The sequence below is a fragment of the Mobula birostris genome, chromosome 28 (genome assembly GCF_030028105.1).
Source record: "Mobula birostris isolate sMobBir1 chromosome 28, sMobBir1.hap1, whole genome shotgun sequence".
NCBI classification, from domain to species: domain Eukaryota; kingdom Metazoa; phylum Chordata; class Chondrichthyes; order Myliobatiformes; family Myliobatidae; genus Mobula; species Mobula birostris.
Window position 1 is genome coordinate 21024648 of NC_092397.1, and position 25214 is coordinate 21049861.

A 25214-nucleotide genomic window follows, 5' to 3' on the forward strand; every position below is an offset into this window, starting at 1 on the left:
GTCTCACGAGACTAACGGATGCCTATATAATTGTTATTTAATTATATAAACGTAGTCAACCTTTGAAAGTAATTCGGTCCTGAATATTTCAGATGAATTATCTTGGTACCTGCAATTCGATGCTCAATCAACGAACCTTACACTTTCTCATTGGTCCCGCCCTGCAGCAGAGACGACACAGTCACGCAAATGAAATGTGTTTTTAAGAGTACTCTGTCTGTCAGTTATTTGCATGTTGATCCAAACAGGATGAGGTTTATCCTCAAACCAGCGCACTGGCTATTCCTCCATTACTTTGTCCATTCCAGCGCAGCCGTCTGCTGAAGGCAGGAGTATGACGTGTAATCAACTTCCTACTGTAATAAACCCCGTTCATAAGCGGCTTCGTTTGTCATTTTACTCTAAACTATCTAACCAGCCATTTTGGAATGTGGGGAACTTAATTACCGGACATTACCTTCAAATTAATTGATTGTTCACTGATTGCGCCAGGCTCGGTAAAACACTATTTAACTCTCATGCGGTATCTATTCGTAATTGTAGCGTCTCTCTCTTCGTGGGCCAGCTAAGATTTCAGGACGCTTTCTTGGCATCTCTGTTCTTGGTGGAGAGCGTTGAGTGCGAGTCTGACTTTGAAATGCATTTATTTCATTTTTTCGATATAGTTAATAAATAATATCGTTTTAATTGTAAGCCTATTAATTAACTCATTTCAAAGCTGTGTAATAAAATCAAATTGACTGAATTTAAAACCAATCTGCACATTAACCTTGCCGTTCTCTGGAAGACGCCATCCTATCAGGGACATCTCTGGATATCCATGCATTCCGGGACTGAAATACGGCCCTATATTCGCTGCATAACAGAGCCGTCTGAGGGCGCTCTATTATTAGCCTTCGGCTTTCCTTCTGATGGTCAACTGCTGGATGTGAAACTGGCGGTGTAAATTGTGCGTTATAATGTAGCATCAACTGATCAGGCCAATTGCATTCAATCTCAGTCTGAGCAAATGGTTAACCTGACTCCGGGCAATGGCCTAAGCAACTAATATTCATACTACGCAAAATAAAGTCACAAAATCTATTCTGTGGTAAATGATAGTAATTTATTTTCAATTACTTATTTCAGTTAACATAACGGCGATTGTGATCCTGTCCCGCGGGAAATGTGGTCTCTCCAAATGCATCACTCGTTACCTTGTGGCCATGGGGGCAGCCGATCTGATGATGGTCATCTTTGTTATTATATTACAGAGAATAAATTACATCTATTTGTTTGCCAGTTTCTTGCTCGTACCTCCGGCGTGTTCTCTGCTACTTGTCCTGAGTCTCGCAACATGAGATTGTTCCGTTTGGTTGACGGTTGCTTTCACTTTCGATCGCTGCGTCGCGATCTGCTCTCAGAAACTGCGGAGCCGATATTGCACCGAGAGAACAGCGACGGTGGTGGTAGCAACAGTGAGTGCAGCGTGTTGTGCCCAGGCTATTCCATTTTACTTTGCAGTGGATCGATGGCGCTGTGTCCCTGTAGCTGAATACAGCACGGCAGCCCTATGGAAAGCCTACCAGATATTTGACAGCATCGCAACACCGTTATTACCAATCTGTTTAATTCTGATCTTTAATGTTTCAACCGTCAAACGGATTAGGGAGACAAACAGAGCTCGTCAGGTACTTCGGAAAAACAGCGAAAATCGTGATGATCCAGAGGTGGCAAACCGGAGAAAGTCAATGATTCTTTTGTTCGCTCTTTCAGCCAATTTTATATTATTTTGGATGCCCCCTGCAGTACATTCTTTGTACTGGCCAGTCGAAAACTACTTCTTCACTGACAGATATTTAAACAAGCCGACCTATATCCTACAGGTATACGGGTTTATGTTATCTTCTCTCAGTACCTGCACCAACACGTGTATCTATGGACTGACGCAGCGAAAATTCAGGGAGGAGCTGAAGAATGGAGTGAAATACCTGTTTATAGCATCGGGGAAGATTTGCAAATAAATCCTCCAAATTAACTCATAGCAAAATAAAATTTGCTACAAGCGACCGTTATTTTGCGCATTTACCAATATAGATTACGGTATTATTATCTTCACGGAAAGATTATTGTCTGGTATAACATAAAATGACAGTCTATGGTGGCTGATTACAAAGTATCTAAGCATTTGAAAATGAATGAAATTAATTTCTTCCGTAATCACACTGTTTACAAAAGTTCATCATGGTAGTATAAAGATAGAGAATATATAAAAATAAATCATTGTGTAATCCGAAAATTACCATTTTCCCCCCGGTTTTGCGGCACTTTTCTGTCATTTTATTATCTCTGATATCTGCATCGGACGGTCACGTCAATATAATCGCAGTGGAATGATTTGATGCTATGCCAGAATGGCCGGCAATAGCAAAGTAGCAAGGGTTCCTTTATATTTACCAGCCGCCAAGTTAAGTTGATTAGCTGGGGTTGTCTGTTGCTCTTAGGTAAAGCTGACGCCTTTGCAATAAAATAGTGCATGTTTCTCGACTGCTGTTATGTTTTGGTAATATAAGCTAGGGAAAATGCTCCTCTGAACTGATCCATAAAACCATAAGGCCCTGAGATACAGAGACAGAGGTAGGCCAATTCACCCATCACATCTGTTCCGTATTTCATCATGGCTGATCCAAGATTCCTGTCAGACAAAATCTACTGTCCCTTCCCGATGAAGAATCTATCATCCTCTGCCTTACATATGCGTAAAGCCTTCGCTTCACAGCTGCCTGTGGCAAAGAATTCCACAGATTAACCACTCTTTGGCTAAAGAAATTGGTTCGTATTCTCCATTCTAAAAGGAAACCCCTCTACTTTGAGGCTGTGTCTTCTGATCATAGACTCTACAACCATAGACAATATCCTCTTCACATCCACTCTATCAAAGCCTTTCAACATTCTATAGGGTTAAATCTGTACACCTATCATTCTGCTGAATACCAATCAATACTGTCCCCGAATCATCAGACTCTTTTATCTGACCGGAGATTTGATTCTGCGTTTATTTTCGAGTAACTCCTTTGAATCCTTTCCAGTTTCACCACATTGTTTTTTTAAGATAAGGGTCTCTGAGCTGCTCACAATATTCAAGTGTGCTATCACGAGTGCATTCACAAATCGCAGCATAACACCCTTACTTTTATATTCTAGTCGCCCTTAAATGATGGTGAACATCGCAATCGCCTTCTTCAGCACAGTCAACCTGCAAATTATCCTTCAAGGAATCACCCACGTGCCTCCAAGTCCCTTTGCGAAGCAGTATTTGTGTAATTTATCTCTGTTTCGGAAATAGTCAACCCTTTCATTTATTCCGCCAAAGTGCATGACCAATAACTTCCAGTTACTATATTCTATCTGTTAATTCTTTGCTGATTCTCGTAATCTGTTTCTGCCATATTGCAGCACCCCTACTTCCTCAAACCGACCTGCCAAATCATATCGTCTGCCAACTTTGCAACACAGCCATCAATTCCATTATCCAAATCATTGACATGTAACATGTAAAGAATTGGCCCCAAAACAGACTACTCTGGAACACTACTGGTCACACCCAACCAGATAGAAAAGGCTCCATTTATTATCATGCTTTGCTTCTGCCAATGAGCATACGCTTTATCCATGCTCGAATTGTCTCTTTAATACCATGATCATATAACTGTTAAGTCGTTTCATGTGTGGCACTTTGCCATATGCATTCCTAACATTAAGTGCATATGAACCTATTCGCCTTTGTCGACACTGCTTGCTCATTTCTACCGCGTATGGATAACGATTTGCCAGGCAAGCTTATCCTTTGAGGAAATAAAGCATATTACGGCCTTGTTCTATTATGTCCCCTCAAGTAGCCTGAGTGATCGCCTCCGACATCCTGCCAACTGCTGAGGTCAAACTAACTGGCCGACAGTGTCATTTCTTCTGCATCTTAAACATAGAATGAATTTTCCAAGTTTCTGGTCTTCCGGAACCATTGTACAATCATGTAATTCTTAAAAAAAAGATCATTACTAAAACGCCTCCACGATGACTTCTGCTCTCTCTTTCAAAACCCTGGGTTGTGCACCGGTTGGTCAAGGTGACTGATCTACCTTTCGCAACTTTCTTGCGTTGGAAAGCTGCAAACCACATTACCCAGCAGAAACAATGCGACATGGCGATCTGTCAATCGGATGCCCGGGTACAGTCGGGGGCTGGGGAGTGGTCAGGGCGGGGTTTCTCAGAGGATTACTCCGAGGTTTTCTGGTTAACTGAAACCGACCTTCATAGACATTCACTACTCCCTCCGTGAAAGGACATGTTTCGGGATTTGTATTCGTGCTCTCCTTGTGTCAAGCGCTGGACGGATGAAAGTTCGCTATTCTGTTTTCATTGTCTGTTAGTGAGATGAACAGTCACCAGCATGATTTGCCGTCTGAGTAATTGATGCAGGCAACGATTTGCCGTTATGGACCTGTGCGGTCTGTTGTTGATTCTAACCTCCCTCTGGATGCCTCTTGAAAGAATGGTATCACCCTTCCTTTACCACTGATATTGCCCTCACCGTCATCTCCTCAATTTCACCCCCATCCGTCCTCAACACATTTCTTGCCTCTCTAACAAGGATACGGTTCCCCTTGTCCTTACCAAGCACTCCACCGGTATATGCATTGAACAGGTCATTGTCCATAATTTCCGCATCTTCAACGGGATCTTACCACTAATCGGACCTTTACCTCCTATCCCCTGCAAAACTCTCCGCTTACTGCAGAAACCACTCTCTTCCTGATTATTTTAACAATTCGCCCTTACCCAACGATTTTCATCCTGTTCCTTATCCCTGCAAGCGTAAGAAGTAATGCAATGCCCACTCACGTCCTCACTCAGGCCCCCAAACAGTCCTTCCACATTTAGAAAATAGACTGCAGAAAAAAATATTCGAGCAAAGCGCATGAGCATGCATTTATCAACATTGGATCTTTAAGTCCTTCTGAAGCCTTTTTGCTTCCTCAGATTACCTGACCCTGCACCAATTGCCGTATCATCTTCAAACGTGGCAACAAACCATCTATGGCATTTTCCAATTCTTTGATATACATCATGAAGTAAAGCAGTTCCAATGCCGACCATTGTGGAACACAAGTTGTCACCAGCAGCCAATTATGAAAAGATCCTAAATCCGTAAGACGCTTCCTGTGTGGCACAGTATCATAGACCTTCTGAAATTTTAGATATACAATATCCAATCCATCCCCTTTATCTATCCTACTTGTAATCTCTTCCAATAATTCCAACAGTTTCGTCAGGCAAGATGCACTCGGAGGGAAATCATGCTGACTTTGTGCCATCGTGTCCCGTGTCACCATAACCTCATCCTTAACAATAAACTCTACCATCTTCCTAACCATTGAACTCAGGCTAATTGATTATAATTTCCTTTCTGCTGTTTCCTTTCTTTCTTTAATAGTCGAGTGACATTTGGTATCTTCTTGTCCATCAGAACCACGGCAGAATCGAAAGATGATTGAAATATCGTTACTAAGGACACTACAAGCTCGTGGGTGCAGTTCATCTGCCGTGGTGACGTCTGTAGCTTTAGGTCTTTAGCTTTTAGAGCACGTTTTACCGAGTAATAGTAACTGCACTCAGTTTTCTTCCTTCACAGTCTTCAGAACCTGGCGCACTTCTAGTGTCTAACAGAGTGAAAACTGATACAAAATACACAGTTATTCCATCTGCCTTCTTCTTTCCCCCTTTAAAATTCCTCCCACCTCAGTTTCTAGCGGTCCTATATCGACTCTCAAATGTCTTCTATTTTTTTTTTCTAGGTGGCTTTCTTCTATCCACATTGATACTGTTTGCCAGCTTGCTTTCATATTTCATCCTTTCCCTCCTGATGATTTTAGTTGCTTTCTGCATGTTTTAAAATCTTCCCGCTAACGTATGTTTTGTTTTAAGATCTTTTTTACATTAGGTTTGGCATTCATTGTCAGTTACGATTGTACTATCTTGCTATTGAGTATTTCATCTGTTTTGGAATATATCTATCCTGCCCCTTCTCATTGATCCCAGAAGCCCATGCCATTTCTCCATTCCTGTTGTACTATCATCTCTGCCAGCATCTACTTCCAACTTACGTTTGCCAGCTACTCTCTTATGCCACTGTAATTTCCTTTACACCACTTAAATACTGATACGTCAGACTTTAATATCGCCCCATCAAATCTCTAATTCAACTCAGTCATAACGTGATTACTGCCTCCGACGGCTTCCTTTACTTTAAACTCCCCAGTCGCCTGCAGTTGATTAAAACACAATATATTATAACGATCCCCGAGGTGTTTCAACGACAAACGGTTCTAAAATGCCATCTGATAGAATTGCAACAAATTCACTCTCTTGAGATCCACTACCAACCTAATTTTCCTCATCTACCTGTATGTCAAAATTTCCCATGACAATTATGACATTACCCTTTTGACACACCTTTTCTATTCCACTTTGTGTTTTTTTGCAGTTCACGTATCAGCTACCGTCAAGTTCCTTTTACCCTGGCAGGTTCTGCACTTAATCGACATGGACACAACATCTCCAATCCTATGTCACATCTCTGATACTCACCATGCTTGCTGCAATTTTGTCCTATCATGTGCCTTTCCTGGCAGCTCGTCTGCACGCAATCGTTCCTTTTATTTTACCATCCGTCATGCATTGAATCCATTCACCTCGGTTTCCACCGCCTGTAAACAATATTTAAAGCTTCCCAACAGGTCTTACAAACTTACCTGCGAACCTATTGATTCCCCTCTTTCTCAGGTGCAACCTGTCATTTTATACAGGCCATATATCCCTCAGAAAATATCTCATTGATAGAGGACACTGAAGTCCTGGCTCCTGCACCAGTTACTCAGTCACATAGGTATCTCCCAAATTATCCTGTTTCTACCCTCCCGAGCACCTGGCACGTCTTTAATAATTTGGGACTCCTCTTTCTCGGCTCCCTTATATCCCTCTCTTCAGGACCTCTTTGCTTTTCCCTTGAAACATAGAAAACCTTCAGCACTATACAGGCCCTTCAGCCCACAAAACTGAGCCGAACATGAACCTTAGAACGACCTAGGCTTACCCATAGTCCTCTGTTTTTCTAAACTTCATGTATCCATCCAAGAGTCTCTTAACAGACAGTATCGTTTCCGCCTCCACTACCGCTGCCGGCAGCCCATTCCACGCACTCACCGATCTCTGCGTAAAACACATACGCCTGACATCTCCTCTATACCTGCTTCCAAGCACCTTAAATCTAAAACCTCTCGTGCTAGCCATTTCAGGCCCAGGAAAATGTCTCTGGCTATCCACACGATCAATACCTGTCATTACTCTGTACACCTCTATCAGGTCACCTGTCATGTAATTCATATGTAATTTGTTGCAGTATGTAAAACGGAGCTGGCTTCTCTGCCTTGCCCTCTAAAGTCATGTGCAGGTGATCTCAGAGGTCCCGACCCTGGATGCAATTCACACAGATGTAGATCTGTGGCAGAATCTGGCACTCCCAAGACTCCAATATCCAGTAGGAAGAACACAGAATGCTCAATTGAACTACGCAATATTCACGGAAAATTAACAGAAACTTACTCAGAGCCAGAGCCTATTCCGATCCGAAGGCTCTTTTGAGCTAAAGTCTGACATTTTCTCAAATGATGAATTCCTCTTTGGATAACAATGCTGACTTTACAATAATATATCATCTGTCTCAAAATATCCCGAAAGCTTGTCCTAAATAATAAACTCCACATCGCGTCAACCACTGAAGCTAGGCTAGTCCCAGTATCTGGTGGAAGGATCGCCACCAATTCCTGCACAATCCCTTCAGTTAATACTTTCAGAACCCAGCAGTATAGTCGATCCGCTCCATATAACTTTTTTCCCCTTACGCTTTTCAAATATCGAGCATCTTCTCCTTAATAATGCAAACTACCCTCACATCTGAATCCCCCTGACACTACTCCATTTCTGGCATTAAGCAAAAACTATGAAGACTGACGCAAAATACTGATTTAGTTCGTCTGCTGTTTCTTTATGCCCCATCAGTACCTCTCCAGGTTCATTTTCCAACAGTCCGATAATCTACTCTTGTCGCTCCGTCTTACCGTTAATACCATATTATACCATCATATTTGACTACCAAGATGAACCACCTCACATTTATTTGAGTTGAACTCCATCTGCCACTTCTCAGCCCAGTTTTGCATCCTATCAATGTCACGCTGTAACCTCTGCCAGCCCTCCATATTATATACCACACCCAATCTTTGTGCCGTCAGCAAATTTACTAATTCATCCCACCACTTCTTCATTAAGGTCATTCAGAAAAATCACGAAGAGAAGGGGTCTCATAACAGATCCCAGAGGCACAGAGGTGGTCACCGACCTCCATGCAGAAATTGACCCATGTACAACCAATCATTGCCTTCTGTGAGCAAGCCAATTTTCGATTCACAAAGCAAGGTCCACTTGCATCCCATGCCCCCTTACTGCCTCAATAAACATTGTATGGGGTACCTTCTCAAATGCCTTGCTGAAATCCATATACACTGCATCTACGGCTCTACCTTCATCAGTGTGTTTCGTCACTACCTCACGTTTTATAATTGTAATTAAATTACAAGAAATGCGGCCAAACTTCCCAGTTACATCAGAAAAACATCAGAGAATGAGACATAGGAAGAGTAGCGCATCCGGCCGTCAAGCTTGCACTGCCATTCAATAATGTCATGGCTTATCTCGCCATGGAGTCTTCTTCACCTGCCTGCCTTTCACCCATAACGCTTAATTCTCCAAACATGCAAAAATCTGTCCAACGCTTGTTAAATATATTTACTTAGATAGCCTCCATTGCTTCTAATGGCAGAGAATTCCACAGATTCAAGAACTTCAGGGAAACGCAGTTCTTCTGCTTCTCCGTCATAAATCTACTCCCCCTAATCTTGAGGCTCCTTTTCCTAGTTCTAGTCTCACTTGCCAGTGGAAACCACTTTCCCGCCTAGATCGTAACTATCCCTTTTATAATTTTATATGTTTCTATAAGATCTCCTCTCCTGATTTCCAGCGACTACAGTTCCAGGCAACTCAATCTCTCCTCATTGTCTAAAAGCTCATAGAAACATAGAAAATAGGTGCAGGAGTAGGACATTCTGCCCTTCGCCTAGACGGCCATTCAGTATGATCATGGCTGATCATCCAACTCAGAACCCTTTACCTGCCTTCTCTCCATACCCCGTGATCCCTTTATCCACAAGGGCCATATCTAACTCTCTCTTAAATATAGCCAATGAACTGGCCTCAACTGTTTCCTGTGGCAGAGAATTCCACAGATTCACAACTCTCTGTATGAAGAAGTTTTTCTCATCTTGGTCCTAAAAGGCTTCCCCTTTATGCTTAAACTGTGGCCCCTCGTTCTGGACTTCCCCAACAATCGTCCTGCATCTAGCTTGTCCAAACCCTTTAGGATTTTATACGTTTCAATCAGAACCCCCCTCAATCTTCTAAATTCCAGCGAGTATAGGACTAGTCGATCCAGTCTTTCATCATATGAAAGTCCTGCCATCCCAGGAATTAATCTGGTGAACCTTCTTTGTACTCCTTCTATGGCAGGAATCCTCAGATTAGGGGACCAAAACTGCACACAGTATTCCAGTACTTACCATGGCTTTGTACAACTGCAGTAGTACCTCCCTGCTCCTGTACTGGAACCTCTTACTACGAAAGCCAGCATACCATTCGCCTATTTCAACGCCTGCTGTACCTGCATGCCCACTTTCAATGACACTCAGGTCCGTTTTCCTACTCTGCCGCCATTCAGATAATAATCTGTTTTCCTGTTTTTGCCACCAACGTCGATAACCTCACATTTATCCACATTAAATTGAACCGGCCATGAATTTGCTCACTCACCTAACCTATCCAAGTCACCCTGCATCCTCTTAGCATCCTCCTCACAGCTAACACTGCCGCCCAGCTTCGTGTCATCCGCAAATTTGGAGATGCTGCATTTAATTCTCTCATCTAAGTCATTAATATATATTGTAAACAACTGGGGTCCCAGCACTGAGCATTGCGGTACCCCACTAGTCACTGCCTGCCATTCTGAAAAGGTCCCGTTTATTCCCACTCTTTGCTTCTTGTCTGCCAACCAATTCTCTATCCACATCAATACCTTACCCTCAATACCGTGTGCTTTAAGTTTGCACACTAAACTCCTGTGTGGGACCTTGTCAAAAGCCTTTTGAAAATCCAAATATACCATATCCACTGGTTCTCCCCTATCCACTCGACTAGTTACATCCTCAAAAAATTCTATGAGATTCGTCAGACATCATTTTTCATTCACAAATCCATGCGGACTTTTTCCGACGATTCACCGCTTTCCAAATGTGCTGTTATCATATCTTTGATAACTGTCTGTAGCATTTTCCCCACCACCGATGTTAGCCTAACCGGTCTATAATTCCCCGATTTCTCTCTCCCATCTTTTGTAAAATGCGGGGTTACATTAGCCACCCTGCAATCCTCAGAAGCTAGTCCAGAATCTAAAGCGTTTTGAAAAATGATCACTAATGCAACCACTATCTCTTGGGCGACTTCCTTAAGCAGTCTGGGATGCAGACCATCTGGCCCTGGGGATTTATCTGCCTTTAATCTCTTCAATTTACCTAACACCACTTCCTTACTAACATGTATTTCCCTCAGTTCCTCCACCTCACCAGACCCTCGGTCCCCTACTATTTCCGGAAGATTAATTATGTCCTCCTTAGTGAAGACAGAACCAAAGTAGTTTTTCAATTGGCCTGCCATATCCTTGTTCCCCATGATCAATTTATCTGTTTCTGACTGTAAGGGACCTACATTTGTTTTAATCAATCGTTTTCTTTTCACATATCTACAAAAGCTTTTACAGTCAGCTTTTATGTTCCCTGCCAGTTTTCTCTGATTTTGTTTTCCTTTCCTAATTAAGCCCTTTGCCCTCCTCTGCTGCGCAATTTGCTTTCCCACTCAATTTTGTGTCATCAGCAAACTTGGATATATTACACTCGGTGCCCTTTTGCAGATTATTAAAGTATTTCATGAAGATTTACCGGTCCAGCACCGAACCCTGCGGCTCACCATTCACCACTGATCGCTAAACAGAGTAACACGCATGTATCTGCTTTCTATTAATTCACTAATCCTCCATCCATGTGAATACATCATCCCCAACTCTATGCATCCTTATCTTATGGACACGTCTTTTTATAGCTGTCACAATAGGGAGCGTTGGGGATGGACTCAAAAGCAAGACACAGACATTGAAGTACAAGGAACAGGACTTGACTAGAGTAAGGACGTGACAGGATACAGAACAGGAGCAGTAATGCAGACTTGCGCTAGGACATGGACAAGACAGGAAACGTGGACAAGGTAATATGCACTAGGAGCTCAGAGCCAGAGACTGGACAACGACCCAGAACCTGGATTTTGCATCGAGCTCGGGACCCAGAGCCAGGTAAAGACATGACATGACTTCAGGGCAGGACGTGGCTGAGGTCGAGAGTCTTGAGTCTGAGGCTCGAGGCTGGGGGCTTTAGGCTTGTGGCTGGGGTCTTGAGTCCTGAGGCTTGAGGCTGGGGGCATTAGGCTTGAGGCTGGGGTCTTGAGTCTTGAGAGTTGAGGTTGGGGTCTTGAGTCTTGAGGGTTGAGGCTGGGGTCTTGAGGCTTGAGGGTTGAGGCTGGTGTCTTGAGGCTTGAGGCCTGAGGCTGGGGTCTTGAGTCTTGATCCTTGAGCTGGGGTCTTGAGTCTTGAGGCCTGAGGCTGGGGACTTGAGGTTTGAGGCTGGGGACTTGAGGCTTGAGGCTTGGAGAATGGCTGGGGTCTTGGATTTGAGCTGGGAGACTGGCTGCGGTCTTGGATTTGAGCTGGGAGACTGGCTGGGATCTTGGATTTGAGCTGGGAGACTGGCTGTGGTCTTGGTCTTGAGCTGGGAGCCTGGCTGGGGTCTTGATCTTGAACTGGGAGATTCGCTGGTGTCTTGGTCTTGAGGTTGGAGACTGCGAACTGTACATCAACATAGAGCCGGGACTTATTCTTCGACAAGCCGGGACTCATCTTTAACAAGACACCAATATGAGACAGGACAGTACATAGACATAGAGCCGGGACTTATACTTATACAAGCGGGGACTCCACTTCTCCACACCAAGGTGGGACAGGATCATTCGCGGGGTAACAGCAGAACGGCCGGAATACCCAACAGAGGCAAAGACAAGAGAAGACAAGACAGGTCCCCCCGCAGGGCAACGGCACCGCACGGAGGCGAGGACAAGAAAAGGTAAACACCAAAGCGAAACAGAAAGTTCCATGTATGATCCGTGGTAGCTCCAAATCTCAGTTTAGCCGGCAATCTAAGCTGGCTAAGGAAACAGCCGGACCCAACCTAGCTCGCAGTGGCTGGCAGCCACGCAGCTGGCCCGGAAAACAGCCGAATCCATATCGCAAAGACAGCTCCGACTACCGACAGCAAGGCGGCATTAAGCGATGGTTATCCAACGCGGTCTAAATATGGCAAGTGGCCACACTAGCCTTCCACCAGCAAGTTCCTCCCAGGGGATCTTGACAAGACAAACCAGCCGCCCACACTTAGCCCCAAGGCTACTTATATTCCAAGCCTCAAGATGGGAATCAGGTACCTATGATTAACTCAATCAAAACAAGGAAAAGCTGGAAGACCCGGAGTCCTGAGTCCACGTACCGGAACGTGAACCGGAATACGGACCTCACGGACCACACCGTGACAATAGAAGTTTATCAAACGTCTTCTGGAAATCTAAGTAAATAACGTCCATCTCTTCTGCTCCAGCAGCCGCATCCCTTATGTCGTTAAAGATGTCCAGTAAGTTTGTTAAACTCAATCTACCTTTGCTGAACCCATGCTGCATCTGCCTGATGGATCTGTTTTTTTTTCAGATGTCTCGCTATTTCCTCTTTACTGATAGTTTCAAGCATTTTTCCAACTACAGATGTTAAACTAACTGGTCAATAGTTACCTGTCTTTTACCTACATCCGTTTCTCAACAGTGGCGTGACGTTCGCCATTTTTCAATCTGCCGGGACATACCCAGAGTGCAGAGAATCTTGGTAATTTATCCACAAAATCTCTGCAATAACTTCTGCCATTTTTTTCAGTAACATGGTGTGCATCCAAATAGGACCTGGAAAGAGACTTGTCTATCTTGAGGACCACAAGTTTGCTCAGCACTACCTCTTCAGTGATAGTTACTGTATTGAGGTCCTCATATCGGATCACAGCCATAGCATGTCCTTTGGCGTATCAGACGTGTCCTCCACTATGAAGACCGACACAGAACAATCATTCAAAGCCTCGGCCATTTTTTATGACCGTATATCACTTCGCCATTCTCGTCCTCGAAAGGACCTAAGTTCACTTTCGCCACAATTTCCACCTCATATAAATATAAAATCAACTTTTACTATTTTTATATGCAATAAAATTTTAATTTGATAACCTATCTTTCCTTTATTTATTGTTCGCTTATTGATTCTTTGTTGATTTTATTTTTTATTCACAATCTTTCCGTATATCACAACTCATGGCCCCAGCCCGGGAACAGCCACTCTCTACGCGCTCACTCGCGATTCCGAACTCAGTCGTTGTTACACTCCGCCTCTTTCTCCCAGCTACCATCTCCGAAGTCAGTGCCGATCTCCGATCCTGTCTGTAGAGCCGCTCCCGGAGCGCTGCGCTACTGCTGGAAGGAGGACACTGGTAGCGCCCTTGTCCCGCGCCCAGGAGCTCTCCATTTCCGGCTGCTGTAAAACCGCTCCCGGGGACGTGTTCTGCTGTCCTCTGTCAATCAGGTCAAGGGACGGAAGGACGCTGCGCATGCTCTCATGTTTGAACGACGTCGTAGAGTGAAACTTAGCCATTCCTTCCCTCAGTTCACTTTCTGAGAGTCTGTTCGGAGGGACCGAGTCTGGGAGAGGGACGGGGTGGATTTAAACCGGGCAATAAATACGTTGCCCACTTGGCATCGTTCTTTCCAAAGTGTCTCAGCTGTTCTTCTCGCTGCCTTCTACAGTCACGCCGACACACTGACAGAATCGGCATGTGTCCGACAGGTGCGAGCTTATATCTCAGCAACAGACCATGTTTAATGTTTCGAAGTGACAGAATCGGTCACCGAGTGTCACGCCAAACGGCGCTCAGTTGCAGTCTCGTGGATGGATTAATTGAGAAAAACGTGCTGAACACAACTTTCTCGGTAAACTCTCCCGTCCAGGACTATCTGCCGTCTGGGTTGTTTCATATTCTAAACAACCACTCCAACCCCGTTTTGTTTTATTCAAAAATTCTCCTGTATTTCCAGTTTTCATTTCCAGCTGGAAAACGGTTTGCACGTCAGGGAATCGATCCCTAGTCTACCGATTGATTGGAGGGGAGATTAACCAGCACACTAGTGAGGAGTAAACGAGGGTGTGGAATCTGTCATAACGATTGCAACCAGGAAAATCTGCAGATGCTAGAAATCAAAGTAATACAGACAAAATGCTGGAGGAACTCAGCAGTCCACGCAGCATCAATGGAAAAGAGTAAACCGTCGACATTTCTGTCTGAGATCCTTCATCAGGGCGTTCATACGGGTGTCAGGGTACAGGAGAGTTCACAGACTCAATTTGATGTCTGTTTATTGAGTGCAGAGGTGGCGCCTTTCACCCCTCCCCACCTCACTGTGTGACTGGAGGGTCTCAGGATTCCTTAGCGATTCAGTCGCTTACTTTGCCCAAGGAACGGATCCCATCAGCGTCTAAATGCGTGTTCTTTCCGTTGTTTGAAACATTTATAATCAGGGTTTGTTTTCCCTTTCGCTGATGCGTGAGGCAGGGAACCATTTCTAGCTCCTACTCTCGGAAGAGTCGATTCTCCCTGCAGTCCGAATCCAGAGTGTTTTGTTTCTCCGGTCTGTCGGAACCTCGCGACACCCACTGGTCGGAACTGGTACTGCAACAGAGTGAGGAATGATCCTCCAGAAAACAGCTCGGAAACTGATATTCGAATTATAGGTTCATAGAGTAAAAGAGATGGTTCACTACTCCAACCTCCACTCGATCATGAGCCGATTGCGGTATAACGGTGAGCATAGAGGCTTCCCAACCAGTAGATCTGAGTTCTATTGTTGGCAATTTAAAAATCTACAATTTTAGACTCTAAAATAACCTCTTTCAGAACTATGTACACGGAACTCGTGGGGCTAAGTAGACCACTCACACTAATCTATGGGCAATTTACTGTGAGTCTAAACGTTTTATTAATTATCATCACCTAGTAGATCAGAGATTGAATTCTCATCCTTCATCTGGGTTGAACTCCGACTGAATGATCGAGGACCCCAAATTAAATGAAAAACACACATAATAACATTTATCTATGATACAATTATGAAATTACAGCCAGGTATATCTGATAAAATTAAAATTGAATGGGAAAGGGAACTTCAACTTTGCCTACCTCTAGCGAAATGGGATTTTTTTTCAATTAGTCAGTACTTCTTCTACATCTGCTAAACATACATTAATACAATTTAAATTAGTGCATTGAGCACATTTGTCTAAAGCTAAATCAGCCCGTTTTTATTCCCATATAAACCCTATTTGTGACAGATGTCACTCTGAATTGGCTTCTTCAACTCATATGTTTTGGTCCTGTCCTCTTTTCAAAAAATATTGGAAAGATGTTTTTTGTTATTATCTCAGCATTTCTGTGTTTTGATTTACAACCTCATCCCATTACGGCAATTTTTGGATTGCCAATGGTAGAACATAGACTTTTATCCTCTTCAGCCTGTCGGGTGATTGCATTTGTTACTTTAATGGCCAGAAGATCTATTTTATTGAACTGGAAGGAGACCAATCCTCATACTACATTCCAATGGTTTTCCCAAACTATATTAGGTTTAAATTTAGAAAAAAAAATAGAAGTGATATTTTTGATCCTTTGGTTAAATTTGAAGAAACTTGGAAACCATTTATTCAACATTTTCATACGATGTAATTTGACCTTCCCGAATCCTTCTTATTAACTTAAAATATACGAATAGCGGAGCGGAGTTGACGACATTACTGAACGTGTTCGATTTACGATATTGGTCTAGCCCTGTTTTGTTCGGTTTGCTTTTTCGGGGTTTAATATTTAGTTCTTTTTTTCTTTCTTGTTTGGGGTTTTTCTTTGTATTTTTTGCCTTTTATTTGTTTTATTCTTTTTGATTAATTACATCATGAGTTTGCAGGTCTATTATACCTGTGTTATCTGAAATCTTTTCTGTACACGTTTATCAAAAATAAGATTATTCCAATCTCTTTGTATCAACATTGTTATTTTGTTTATAACTTTGGAAAAAATAATAAAAAAAGAGTTTTAAAATAGAAGAAAGAAAAAAGTGGACCCCAAATTAAATGGAAAAAAAAGAAAAACAATATTAGTCCCGGCAAGGCCGTTAGTTCCAAGGACTCCGCTCCAGGAAACACACTTTCTGGTCAAATCGAACAGACAGATTCCTGAGCAAAGACACCCCGCATCCCGGATATTCTCTCCTTTCCCCTCTTCCATCGCGCAGAAAGCACAAAATCCTGAAAAAAAGTATCACAGACTCATGGATAGTTTCAGTCCCGCTGTTTTGTCTACTGAATCGTTTCTTAGTACGATAAGGTGCACATTTGACCTCACAATCCACCTCGTTATGTTGCTGCCCCTTATTATTTACCTGCGCTGTGCTTTCTCTGTCGCTGTTACACTTTATTCTGCACTCTGTTGTTGCTTTACCTTGTGCGATCTTAAGGCACTGCGCAATAATTTCAACTCCACGGACAGTATGAACGAGAAGGTTTTCTCTGTATCTCGGTACATGTGTCTAAAATATAAAAGTTTAAATTCCCATCGCGGCCGCAGTAGGGAGACCCGGCCTCCGTTCAGCGCAGCGTTTCCCAGCTGCCAATGAAACACAACAGAAACAAATCTGCCGGATCATTGGCCGCCAGCCTGTCGGTTAACAGCCGGACGCGCTCACCGATGCGCCGCAGAGACAAGTTTTGTGGAAAGTAGGAATAAATGGTTCAATTCTGCGTTGTAGAACGTGACCAACAATCGCTGCTGGGCGGGACCCGGTTTTTCACAGTCTTCATGACTGGTTTGCATCAGAGAGTCAAACAGAAAATGTTGGAAATACACAGTTGTCAGGTCTCGAAGCTGCGCGAGGAAATCCCAATGGATTCCGGGTGCATTGCGAAACAATTCGGCCACGACTACACACTCCCACTGATTACCCTTCTGGCATTTAACCAAACGGAAGAATGCTGCGCCTGCCCGTTCACCTCCTCCCTCACAACATTCAGGACCCCAAACAGTCCTTCCAGGTGAGGAAACACTTCAGCTGTGAGTTTGCCTGGGCCAATCTACTGTATCGAGTGCTTCCAATACGGCCTCATCTACAATTGCGAGACGCAAGATGGATTGGAGAAACACACATCAAAGTTGCTGGTGAACGCAGCAGGCCAAGCAGCATCTGTAAGAAGAGGTGCAGTCGACGTTTCAGGCCGAGACCCTTCGTCAGGACTAGTCTCCTGGCCTGCTGCGTTCACCAGTAACTTTGATGTGTGTGGCTTGAATTTCCAGCATCTGCAGAATTCCTGTTGTTTATGGATTGGAGAACCATTTTGTCGAGCAACTTTGCTCCGTCCGCAACAAGCAGGATTTACCTATAGTCAACCATTTTAATTCCACTCCCATTCCTATTCTGACATGTTGGTCCATGGATTGCTCTGCTGCCACGATGAAGCCACGCTCGGGTTGGAGGAGCAACACTTCATATTCCGTCTGGGTAGCCCTCAAACTGAGATTATGAGCATCGATTTCTCTAACACAGTAAATTTCTCCATTCTACTCACTGTTTTAATTTTCATTTCGGGATTTCTCTTGCGTCTTCACCTTTCCTCGACTGACTACTGCCTCCCTCCAGTCAACCCGCCTCTCCAATCTGATTTCTGCTTTTCAGCCCTTTTCCTTTTCCACTAATCACCACCCAGCCTCTCATTTATTTCCCTTTCTCCAACATTTCTACCTTCCATCCTCACCTGGCTCCACCTATCACCTCCCAGTTTTCAATACTGCCCTTTGCCCAACATATCTACCTCTTGTTCTCACCTGGCTCCACCTATCACCTCCCAGTTTTCAATCTCCCCTTTCTCCAACATATCTACACTCTTTCCTCAAATGGCTTCACATATCACCTCCCATTTTTCAATAATCCCCTTTCCCGAACATATCCAGTTTCCTTCCTCAGCTGGCTTCACCTATCACTTTGTAGCGTGAACTCCTTCTCCTCCCTCACTTTCTTATTCTGGCTTCTTCCTACTTCCTGTCCAGTACTTATGAAGGAACGCGATTTGTTATTCCTCTCCACAGATGCTGACTGACCTGCTGAGAGCGTCCAGTGTTTTGTGTGTGTTACTCTGATTCTTGTGCCAAAAAATACCCATCTTCGACCATCGCCCACCTGATCTATGACTCTTTTTTTCCCCTCCTTTCATTACCATAGTCTGCTGTACTGGACAATTCCCGCAGTTTTGATGTTTATGCAACATAGAAACAAGTGTCCCGATTATAACAGTGACAGTCACTCACTTGGTCTCACCAGATCCGCGGCTTTTCTTCTGCCTGATCACGTTCGCCCATCTTGTCTGAAACTGAAAAGTACCTTATTTTCTCTCTTTCCCAGTGATGACGAATGGGGCTCCGCCTGAAACATTAAATTTGTTTCCCTTTGTACTAATGTGACCGACCCGTGAACTTCGCAGAGGAGCAGCAAGTCGCCGCTTTATTTAACTTGCACGTTGATGTGAAGAAGAAGCGAAACGTCCCGGCTCCTGGGTTCACAAAACAACCCGGAGAATCGCTTTGAGATCTGTGAGGCAGTACCAGCCACTGGCCACGAGAGGGCACCGAGGGTCTGGGTCCTGTGTCCTGTGTAGCGGCGCAGAACACTTCAGAGTTCAAAGTCAATTCATTATCAGATATGCTACCATTAGATGCATTTTCTCGAGAGGATTCACAGTAAGTGCACAGAAACAGAATACGATCAATGAAAGAGTGCACACAAGACGGACAATCAATGCAGAAAACATAACAGACTGTGAAAATACAAAAACGTAAAATAATAATCAAATAAAGTTATATTTGATAATATTAATTATCAAATTATAATAAATTATATAAAGTTGTAGGAGCAGCAACCCTCCTTAATTATATAAAGTTATAGGAGCAGCAACCCTCCATGGAAAACATCCACATGATCTGAGCAGACTAGATGTGAAGAAGGAGACGTGGAACGCTTGGTTCAGTGTTGGAGACCTCTTCCCAGAAACAGAGGGGTTCGTTGTGGCATTACAGGGCCAGGTGGTTAACACAAAAATGTTATAAATACATAATAAAGGCCTAATAAAATAAAGCTTATCGAGCATGAACAGGGTATACATAGTCCCAATGGTAATATCAACATCTAGTACCTCAAAGTCACTAGACAATAGCATTAAACATTTTGGCCACTAAAGCAAAATTTCTGTAAATCTCCTGAAAGCCACTATACTATACACCACTAGAATGGTCCGAAGTCCGCAGCTATTGAGGAATGAGTGTTCTTCAGCACACCCGTACTTCAGGCCAGCTTGAGCTGAGAAAGTAATAATAATAACAACAAAGCAAAAATGTTTCTAGCATGAAATGTCGAGTTTGAAAGTGAGTTGTGGAAACAGTCAGTGCTGGTGTGACTGAAGTCGAGTGAGTTTATCCCTCTAGTTCAAGTGGCGATAACATAAATTTAAACATGAAATACATTGGTGCCCTGTAAGAGTTTCTGTTGGTTTGATCGTCCATGTACAATATATTAAGTTTATGCCAACATGAATGTAAGCAAGACAGGTCGTGGTAGTGTTCAGTTTTCTATATGTGGATTTTTTTTTTTTAAATGAATGTATTAGGAACAGCACGGAGCGCACAAAACGGACACAAAAGGCCACTGGATCAGTAGCGTCCCTGGATAAGCTGGAACCACCAGCACTTCGGATAAAAGCCGAACAGCGGCTGACTAATTGCATCGTACAGCCCACCTGAATAAAAGCAGATCACATGGGCACTTCCTGGTTTTGGAGGCGGCGAAAAAAGTTGGGTGTTTCGACTGGCTCTTTACAATCTGTATCCCTGGGAGGGATCAGGGAGTCAAAACCGATATAAACACGTAGTCGGCAGGACTCGAACCTGCGCGGGAAAACCCCAATGGATTTCTAGTCCATCGCCTTAACCACTCGGCCACGACTACAAGTTCTTCACAGCTGGATTCAAATCCCGGAGTCAGATAAACAGGGTTGATCCTGAACTAAAAGCGGGGATTGCTGGAAATATTCAGCAGATCTGTTAGCGGCTGTGAAGAGAGAAACCGAATTCACGTTCAGCTCAATGACCTTTCACCAGGAAATCAGTCACTGAACTGGATGGAGTCTCAGTCAGAGCGGAGCAGGATCGGGAGATGTAGAATCCTCGTAGGGGGATTAAGAAGCTGCTCGGGTAAGAAGACCCTGATGGGAGTTTCTTTATAAGCTTTCGAGTTGTAGCCATGGATGTGGTCTACAATATACGGCGGGAGATTCTCTTTGCCTGCTGACTGTTATTTAGGTTATAAACACAGGAGATTCTGCAGATGCTGCAAATCCAGAACACAGAATGCCGGGGCAAATCACCAGGTCTGACAGCATCTCTGGGGAGGAGGAAACAGTCCATATTTCGTGCGCAGATGCCCGTTGAGTTCCTGCTGCATTTTGTGGATGCTACGTCGGTCAGTCTCGACGTGACCAGCAGCGACCGCAGTCTGAGGTGAACCGGAGAACACACCCGCACTCCGGGATTAATTTGTCCAATCCCGAGTCTCGTTCACCTTCCCATCCGTCCATATGATCCAATGAAGGACAGAATTCCGTCAGTTTTCAATAGTCCGCAAATCACTGGGTCTGAATGTGAAAGTGAGCTGCTGTCGCAGTCCTCTCTCTCCTCTGTAGAGTCCTGCCGTCGGATGTCTTGCGATTCTCGTACCAGACGGTTTAGCAAGTGGTTAGAGCTCGCTCAATGACCCTCCTGTGAAATAAACACAGATTGAAGAGGGGTTGGGGAAGTCTCACTGAAGCCAGGAAGTGGACACACCGGTGCGCTTTCTTGCTGTTCTCTGTGGCGTTCATAGGGCGGGTTTGGTGGTCCACTCTCTCTCTCTGTTGAGGAGCCGTTTATTTGCGGTAATGAGCGGTCAGCCTGCACCTTCCAAATGAATCATCTCTTTGGTCTTGTCCACGTTCAGACTCAAAGCATTATTCTACCTCCTTTATGTGTGCCGCTGTATCGCGGTACCGTCATTGTGCCGACTGCAAACCTGATGATTCGGTTTGAGCTTTGCAATGTTCAAAATTCCAGCTCACTAGCGTGGAGATGCCGGGGATCGAACCCGGGACCTCATACACGCAAAGCATGCGCTCTTCCACTGAGCTACATCCCCACTTAAAATACAGAAGTGTTCAGGTCCAAACCTTCCTGCATATCACAACTGAGCAGTGCAACACGGATAATGGCTGATGGCCACAGTCATTCGGCCCCGAGGCTGCTCCACTATCCAGTGCGATCATACTTCATCCTTGTTCAGTTCTCTTCCTGAGCATCATGATAATTTTTGTGGAAAAGAACCAATTAGACTCCGGCAGAATGATCACGGAAAATAAAGCATGTGCCACGCTCTGAAGCATAGTTTGAATGGTCTCCTCGTTAAAAAAGATGGACGCCTCACAATCTCCCTCGTCACGACGCTCCACCTTATTATTTTCCCGCACTGTGATTTCTCTGTGGCTGTTACACTTTATTCTGCATTTAATTAATGATGAACCTTGTTCTCAGACAATGCTCTGTGTCATGATATGATGTCTATGAAAGCAACTCACATAAAAAATGCTGGTGAACGCAGCAAGCCAGGCAGCACCCATAGGGAGAGGTACAGTCGACGTTTCGGGCCGAGACCCTTCGTCAGGACCAACTGAAAGAAGAGATAGTAAGAGTTTGATGTCTATGAAAATTATAAAAGAGAAGCTTTTTGTCACATATTGTATCTGGCAAAAATAAAACCATTTAAGTCCCCACTGCACTCTGTACGGCAGCAGAAAGGGAGCATCCCCCCATTCCACCCCCACCCACTATCCCAGCAGACAATCAAATGCACCGAAAAAGCTGCTGGATCACCAGACACCCTGGGTGGTCTCGAACGACCAACCTGTCGGTTAACAGCCGAACGCGCTCACCGATTGCGCCACCAAGACAGGGAGTGAAAAAGGATTAAATGATCCATTTCTTCGTTGGACGATGTTGACTAGTAGTCGATGCTAGGACACCGATTTTCACAATCTGCGTGAATGAATGATTTCCATCAGAGAGTCGAGGACACCATAAAAAGAAAACGTGAGGAACAAATATTTGTCCGATTTAGAAGCTTCGCGGGAAACTCCCAATAAATTCATATCGCATCTGCAAGCGACTCGGCCACGATTACACACTCCTTACAACTGCGGAGGCCAGGCACAAGGGCATTTTACATGGAAAGTGGTCACTGTGTCCCGGAACGTATGGGGAGTGTATCGATCCTGGGGTCGGAGAAAACAGGACAATTACCGAAGTAAAATCTGAAACTGCCGGAAATATTCCGCAGCTCAGACAGCGTCTGCGGAGGGAGAAACAGAGTTCACGTTTCAGGTCGATGACCTTTCACCCTGAGCTCTGGGCGCGGTGTTGGGGGAGAGAATCTCAATCAGTCTCTGCCGGGTGGCCTGAGCTCGGCGAAGTTCTCGGTTTCACTCTCTCCTCCTTTCTAACTCGTTGAACCATACTCCTTAAATCGAGCGTAAGACCGGCCTTTGCTTAAAGTTTAAAGTATAGCAGAGGTGGATGATGGAAAAATTTTAGCGAACATGGGACTCTGTCACTGAGGGTTACACTGAATGGCGCTGAGATACAGAGTCGCTGAGGGGATATCTGAAGAAGCTGAACACCGATCGCGAGATTCTCCCTTCCCGGGGTCACTGCAGACCGGCCTGTTCCACATCCCCGATGAACCGATCATTTCAACATCAAACTCCGACTTAACCTCCTTAACACTTTTCTGTTTGTTTTGAAAATTCCGTTTGAAATCACATTTAATATGGAAACAGCAAAACTAATTCCTCGTCGGGGAATGAAACCATCATTTTGCATGACGGGCGGGTATACTAACCAGTGACGAGAAACCAGCGCGAAAGTAAACCTGTCCGTCAGATGTCCGAACACACGAGATTTCACGGGGTCAAACCGATATTTGTTCGGCGATTACGAAACCGGTACTTTTCAGACATTTTACATTTCTCCCTTTGCGACCGGAGAGGACTCGGGAATCCTTTCCGATTCAGCTACTTCTTTGTCGAGCACTGGCCAGAGGACACGCTCCCGTTTGTGCCTGACTGTGCGTTGGGATGAAGAGCATTCCCCAACAGGATTTATTGTCTGAGTAATCGATGCAGGGAACGGTTTGGAAAATCGAGAGAGAGAGAAGGGGGGGGGGGGAGGGAGGGAGAGAGAGAGAGAGAGAGAGACGGAGAGAGAAAGAGAGACGGACAGAGAGAGATATAGAGAGAGACAGAGAGAAAGAGAGAATAGAAAGAGAGAGGGAGAGAGAGAGAGAGAGAGAGAGAGAGAGAGAGAGAGAGAGAGAGAGAGAGAGAAGCTCCTCTGCAAGGTCTTCTCATCTTTTTCTCCAGTCCTGATGAAGGGTCTCGGCCGGAAACGTTGAGTGTACTCTTTTCCATAGATGCCGCCTGGCCTTTTAAGTTCCTCCAGCATTTTGTTTATTTTCTCTCTTTTCCAGTTGGGACGAACGGGCATCCACCGGAAACATCAAATCTCTTCTTTCTGCAAATGTTGCCTACCCACTGCGTGTTTCCAGCATTTTTTTTTCTTTTTTTATATGCAAGACACGGGTTTATTCTGCAGAGAATAGATGGCATTAAGATACCTCAATCTGTTAATCTTTCCAACCAAACAGAAACCTCCGCAAAAATTTAAAAGGATAACATATAGACGTACATTCCAGCCGAAAGCCAGTGGATTTCCTTGCATCTACCAATTATGGGATGCCGTCGTGTTTTAAAGCGCACTGACAGAAAATTATTGTTGGCAGCATTTGAGATAGCAGAGGATGGTTTCGATCCATCGACCTCTGGGTTATGGGCCCAGCACGCTTCCGCTGCGCCACTCTGCTATGGAAAAAAAACAGCATTGCTCTCCCATGAATGATGTGCAATCTCTTGCGTTTGTTTGTGTATGCGCCCGTATCATTGTGTGTGTGTTTGCGTTTGTGTGTGTTGGTATGGGTGTGTGTCTTTGCGTATCTGTATATGTCTGAGTCTATATTTCAGTCTGTGTCTGTGACTGTGTCTGTCTATGTTTGAGTCGGTGCCTATATCTGTCTTTGTCTTGTCTTCTCTATGTCTGTACATGTCTGGGTTTGTGTCTGTATGTCTGTGTCTGTATAATGTCTGCATCTCTGTCTCTGTCTTTTTCTGTCTATGTCTGTGTCAGTGCCTGTATATGTTTAGGTCTTGTCTGTGTCTGTACATGTCTGGGTCTCCCTCTGTGTCTGTCCATATTGCATCAATTCCATCTTTCGCCCTTATTTCTACCCACTTACTTCACTTTCTGTCGTTAATTCTGTCTCCACTTTCGTTTCTTTCTTCCTTACTTTCTGGACCACCCAGTTATTCTCTCCGTGCCGTTTATGCTTTTATCCCACCTTGCACCTTGTTCCCGATATTTGCCAGTGAATGTGTTTTTTTCTTAATTAATTGTTAACATATACAATTCATCCTTCTTGTGGGGCTTCTTATAAATAACGCCATTCTGAGCCACACTCGGGAATCACTACGTTCAATCCCGAGGTCCCATTAACGTTCCAATCCTGTCCTGATCATTGAATGAATGTTGGAATTCCAAGCTGAACCAGAAGTTGACCTCGTCTCCCTGTGAACGGAACTCGCGGATTTAGATGCTCACTTG

General features: G+C 44.2%; 1 protein-coding gene and 3 non-coding genes across 4 annotated transcripts in view; all 4 read right to left on the reverse strand.

The window, feature by feature from the left end:
* The window catches only part of LOC140188818 (uncharacterized), a 408483-nt gene that overhangs the window by 106073 nt on the left and 277196 nt on the right, over positions 1 to 25214 (reverse strand). The window lies entirely within an intron of this gene.
* On the reverse strand, positions 20343 to 20424 carry trnas-aga (transfer RNA serine (anticodon AGA)). The gene has a single exon. It is a non-coding gene; the product is annotated as a tRNA-Ser (tRNA).
* trnaa-ugc (transfer RNA alanine (anticodon UGC)) lies at positions 21574 to 21645 on the reverse strand. The gene has a single exon. It is a non-coding gene; the product is annotated as a tRNA-Ala (tRNA).
* On the reverse strand, positions 24349 to 24420 carry trnam-cau (transfer RNA methionine (anticodon CAU)). The gene has a single exon. It is a non-coding gene; the product is annotated as a tRNA-Met (tRNA).